Consider the following 5,000-nt stretch of genomic DNA (forward strand, 5'->3'; position numbering starts at 1 on the left):
ACACACACACGTCTCTTCCTGGGGGAGCAGCAGCTCGTTCCGAGGCGATGACTTCATCCATGTGAGCATCATGGCCGACAGCGCTGGTGTTTGATGAAGATGAGGCAACGACCTCCACGAGTGTTTCTTCTTCTTCACTAGTGTAAACAGTGTAGATCAGTTACACTCAGACGTCAGAGGGACTTTGGCTTTTCTTATCCAGAACCTAAACTGGATTCATCAGAAGGTTTCAGTCTTCTTCTTCTTCTTCTCTGTTCCCTTGATTAGCAGCAGGCCGACGTCAGGTTGTCCTCTGCTGGATCTGGTTCTCCTTCAGAAGCTGTTTCTCCTTCAGAAGCTGTTTCTCCTTCAGAAGCTGCTTCTCCTTCAGAAGCTGTTTCTCCTTCAGAAGCTGCTTCTCCTCCAGAAGCTGCTTCTCTTCAGAAGCTGCTTCTCCTTCAGAAGCTGCTTCTCCTTCAGAAGCTGTTTCTCCTTCAGAAGCTGCTTCAGAAGCTGCTTCTCCTCCAGAAGCTGCTTCTCCTCCAGAAGCTGCTTCTCCTTCAGAAGCTGTTTCTCCTCCAGAAGCTGCTTCTCCTTCAGAAGCTGTTTCTCCTCCAGAAGCTGCTTCTCCTTCAGAAGCTGTTTCTCCTCCAGAAGCTGCTTCTCCGTCAGAAGCTGTTTCTCCTCCAGAAGCTGTTTCTCCTTCAGAAGCTGCTTCTCCTCCAGAAGATGTTTCTCCTTCAGTAGCTGCTTCTCCTCCAGAAGCTGTTTCTCCTCCAGAAGCTGTTTCTCCTCCAGAAGCTGGTTCTCCTTCAGAAGCTGGTTCTCCTTCAGAAGCTGTTTCTCCTCCAGAAGCTGCTTCTCCTTCAGAAGCTGCTTCTCCTTCAGAAGCTGTTTCTCCTTCAGAAGCTGTTTCTCCTCCAGAAGCTGTTTCTCCTTCAGAAGCTGCTTCTCCTCCAGAAGCTGGTTCTCCTCCAGAAGCTGTTTCTCCTTCAGTAGCTGCTTCTCCTTCAGAAGCTGTTTCTCCTCCAGAAGCTGTTTCTCTTCAGAAGCTGCTTCTCCTTCAGAAGCTGCTTCTGCTTCAGAAGCTGCTTCTCCTCCAGAAGCTGCTTCTCCTTCAGAAGCTGCTTCTCCTTCAGTAGCTGCTTCTCCTTCAGAAGCTGCTTCTCCTTCAGAAGCTGCTTCTCCTCCAGAAGCTGCTTCTCCTTCAGTAGTTGCTTCTCCTTCAGAAGCTGCTTCTCTTTCAGAAGCTGCTTCTCCTTCAGAAGCTGCTTCTCCTTCAGAAGCTGCTTCTCCTTCAGAAGCTGTTTCTCTTTCAGAAGCTGCTTCTCCTTCAGAAGCTGTTTCTCCTCCAGAAGCCGCTTCTCCTTCAGAAGCCGCTTCTCCTCCAGAAGCTGTTTCTCCTCCAGAAGCTGCTTCTCCTCCAGAAGCCGCTTCTCCTTCAGAAGCCGCTTCTCCTTCAGAAGCCGTTTCTCCTCCAGAAGCTGTTTCTCCTTCAGAAGCTGTTTCTCCTTCAGAAGCTGTTTCTCTTTCAGAAGCTGCTTCTCCTCCAGAAGCTGCTTCTCCTCCAGAAGCTGCTTCTCCTTCAGAAGCTGTTTCTCCTCCAGAAGCTGTTTCTCCTTCAGAAGCTGTTTCTCCTTCAGAAGCTGTTTCTCTTTCAGAAGCTGCTTCTCCTTCAGAAGCCGTTTCTCCTTCAGAAGCTGCTTCTCCTCCAGAAGCTGTTTCTCCTCCAGAAGCTGCTTCTCCTCCAGAAGCCGCTTCTCCTTCAGAAGCCGCTTCTCCTTCAGAAGCTGTTTCTCCTCCAGAAGCTGTTTCTCCTTCAGAAGCTGTTTCTCCTTCAGAAGCTGTTTCTCCTTCAGAAGCTGTTTCTCCTTCAGAAGCTGCTTCTCCTCCAGAAGCTGCTTCTCCTTCAGTAGTTGCTTCTCCTTCAGAAGCTGCTTCTCTTTCAGAAGCTGCTTCTCCTCCAAAAGCTGTTTCTCCTTCAGAAGCTGTTTCTCCTTCAGAAGCTGCTTCTCCTTCAGAAGCTGCTTCTCCTTCAGAAGCTGGTTCTCCTTTAGAAGCTGGTTCTCCTTCAGAAGCTGCTTCTCCTTCAGAAGCTGTTTCTCTTTCAGAAGCTGTTTCTCCTTCAGAAGCCGTTTCTCCTTCAGAAGCTGCTTCTCCTCCAGAAGCTGTTTCTCCTCCAGAAGCTGGTTCTCCTTCAGAAGCTGTTTCTCCTTCAGAAGCTGTTTCTCTTTCAGAAGCTGCTTCTCCTTCAGAAGCCGTTTCTCCTTCAGAAGCTGCTTCTCCTCCAGAAGCTGTTTCTCCTCCAGAAGCTGCTTCTCCTCCAGAAGCCGCTTCTCCTTCAGAAGCCGCTTCTCCTTCAGAAGCTGTTTCTCCTCCAGAAGCTGTTTCTCCTTCAGAAGCTGTTTCTCCTTCAGAAGCTGTTTCTCCTTCAGAAGCTGTTTCTCCTTCAGAAGCTGCTTCTCCTCCAGAAGCTGCTTCTCCTTCAGTAGTTGCTTCTCCTTCAGAAGCTGCTTCTCTTTCAGAAGCTGCTTCTCCTCCAAAAGCTGTTTCTCCTTCAGAAGCTGTTTCTCCTTCAGAAGCTGCTTCTCCTTCAGAAGCTGCTTCTCCTTCAGAAGCTGGTTCTCCTTTAGAAGCTGGTTCTCCTTCAGAAGCTGCTTCTCCTTCAGAAGCTGTTTCTCTTTCAGAAGCTGTTTCTCCTTCAGAAGCTGTTTCTCTTTCAGAAGCTGCTTCTCCTTCAGAAGCTGCTTCTCCTTCAGAAGCTGCTTCTCCTTCAGAAGCTGCTTCTCCTTCAGAAGCTGTTTCTCCTTCAGAAGCTGCTTCTCCTTCAGAAGCTGTTTCTCCTTCAGAAGCTGCTTCTCCTTCAGAAGCTGTTTCTCCTTCAGAAGCTGCTTCTCCTCCAGAAGCCGTTTCTCCTTCAGAAGCTGCTTCTCCTTCAGAAGCTGCTTCTCCTTCAGAAGCTGTTTCTCCTTCAGAAGCTGTTTCTCTTTCAGAAGCTGCTTCTCCTCCAGAAGCTGCTTCTCCTTCAGAAGCTGTTTCTCCTTCAGAAGCTGGTTCTCCTTCAGAAGCTGCTTCTCCTTCAGAAGCCGCTTCTCCTTCAGAAGCCGCTTCTCCTTCAGAAGCTGTTTCTCCTCCAGAAGCTGTTTCTCCTTCAGAAGCTGTTTCTCCTTCAGAAGCTGTTTCTCCTTCAGAAGCTGTTTCTCCTTCAGAAGCTGCTTCTCCTCCAGAAGCTGCTTCTCCTTCAGTAGTTGCTTCTCCTTCAGAAGCTGCTTCTCTTTCAGAAGCTGCTTCTCCTCCAAAAGCTGTTTCTCCTTCAGAAGCTGTTTCTCCTTCAGAAGCTGCTTCTCCTTCAGAAGCTGCTTCTCCTTCAGAAGCTGGTTCTCCTTTAGAAGCTGGTTCTCCTTCAGAAGCTGCTTCTCCTTCAGAAGCTGTTTCTCTTTCAGAAGCTGCTTCTCCTTCAGAAGCTGCTTCTCCTTCAGAAGCTGCTTCTCCTTCAGAAGCTGTTTCTCCTTCAGAAGCTGCTTCTCCTTCAGAAGCTGTTTCTCCTTCAGAAGCTGCTTCTCCTTCAGAAGCTGTTTCTCCTTCAGAAGCTGCTTCTCCTCCAGAAGCCGTTTCTCCTTCAGAAGCTGCTTCTCCTTCAGAAGCTGCTTCTCCTTCAGAAGCTGTTTCTCCTTCAGAAGCTGTTTCTCTTTCAGAAGCTGCTTCTCCTCCAGAAGCTGCTTCTCCTTCAGAAGCTGTTTCTCCTTCAGAAGCTGGTTCTCCTTCAGAAGCTGCTTCTCCTTCAGAAGCCGCTTCTCCTTCAGAAGCTGTTTCTCCTTCAGAAGCTGTTTCTCACACATCAGCTGTTTCAGACTCTTCATCCTGAGATGTTTGAGTTCTTCCAGCTTCACGTCACGTGTTAGAAACCTCGTCCACTCGCTCACTGGGAAGCTTCCACACGTTGTCCTGCTGGTTCCTCACATGGACTCACTCTGACACACTGATGTTTGTTCTCATGTTTCTGTTTTCGTTATAATTAGTTAATTGATGATATAAAAACGGGCTAAGTTGCTATGATTGACAGGTGGCTGGTCAAGTGGGTGGATGGGCGGGACCTCCACAGGACGCCAGCGCCTGCATCCGAGATGTTTCAACCATAGCAACAGCAAACACATACAAAGAGATCCTTTAAATAATAAAAGTTATTTACTGCACCTCACTGTGAGGATGTGATGTCATGTGACCATATCGACGGAACATCTCTGGTTTCTGATTGGTTTCCAGCTGCTCAGGACGAAACCCTGTTGTCACGGTGACGGTCGATGTCTTGATTTATAATTTGAGTGTTGGCTGCTTCACGTCCGGCTGCAGCTTCTCTCTGAAGTGATTAAACTCTGTGAACACACGCTGACATTCTTCACCACATCTGTTTCTCCTGAGCAACCAGTTCACCAGCAGGACCAGTCCCAGGTTTATACTGGACAAACACAACCGCATAGGTAAACACACACACACACACTGGTGGAATGCATACACAAACAAAAGTAGATGTAAGCAAGTGTGAACCCTAGAAAATATAGAAGCACACACACACACACACACACACACACACACACACAGACACACACACACAGACACACACACACACACACACACACACACACAGACACACACACACACACACACACACACACACACACACACACACACACACACACACAGACACACACAGACACACACAGGGTAAACAGTGGTGGTTGGCTGGCACTGTTCCTGACAGAGTTATTCCAAACTCAGACATTCCTCAACTCACTTTCCTCCCAACAGTTACCCTACAAGTGTGTATGTGTGTGTGAGTGTGTGTGTGTGTGTGTGTGTGTGTGTGTGTGTGTGTGTGTGTGTGTGTGTGTGTGTGTGTGTGTGTGTGTGTGTGTGTGTGTGCTCCATCAGAGGTCGGAAGGTCACTGACAAACAAAAGGAAAAGGGCGACAGCTTTCAATCCTCTTTTTCCACTTTTTCACCACAGATATAGTTTTTGTTTC

At 48.2% G+C, this 5,000-nt stretch overlaps 1 protein-coding gene across 1 annotated transcript in view; it reads right to left on the minus strand.

The window, feature by feature from the left end:
* plekhg2 (pleckstrin homology domain containing, family G (with RhoGef domain) member 2) overlaps window positions 1-5,000 on the minus strand; it is a 49,621-nt gene that overhangs the window by 34,691 nt on the left and 9,930 nt on the right. The gene's annotated exons all lie outside the window — the stretch shown is intronic.

Source organism: Limanda limanda, chromosome 6 (assembly GCF_963576545.1).
Source record: "Limanda limanda chromosome 6, fLimLim1.1, whole genome shotgun sequence".
Taxonomy (NCBI): domain Eukaryota; kingdom Metazoa; phylum Chordata; class Actinopteri; order Pleuronectiformes; family Pleuronectidae; genus Limanda; species Limanda limanda.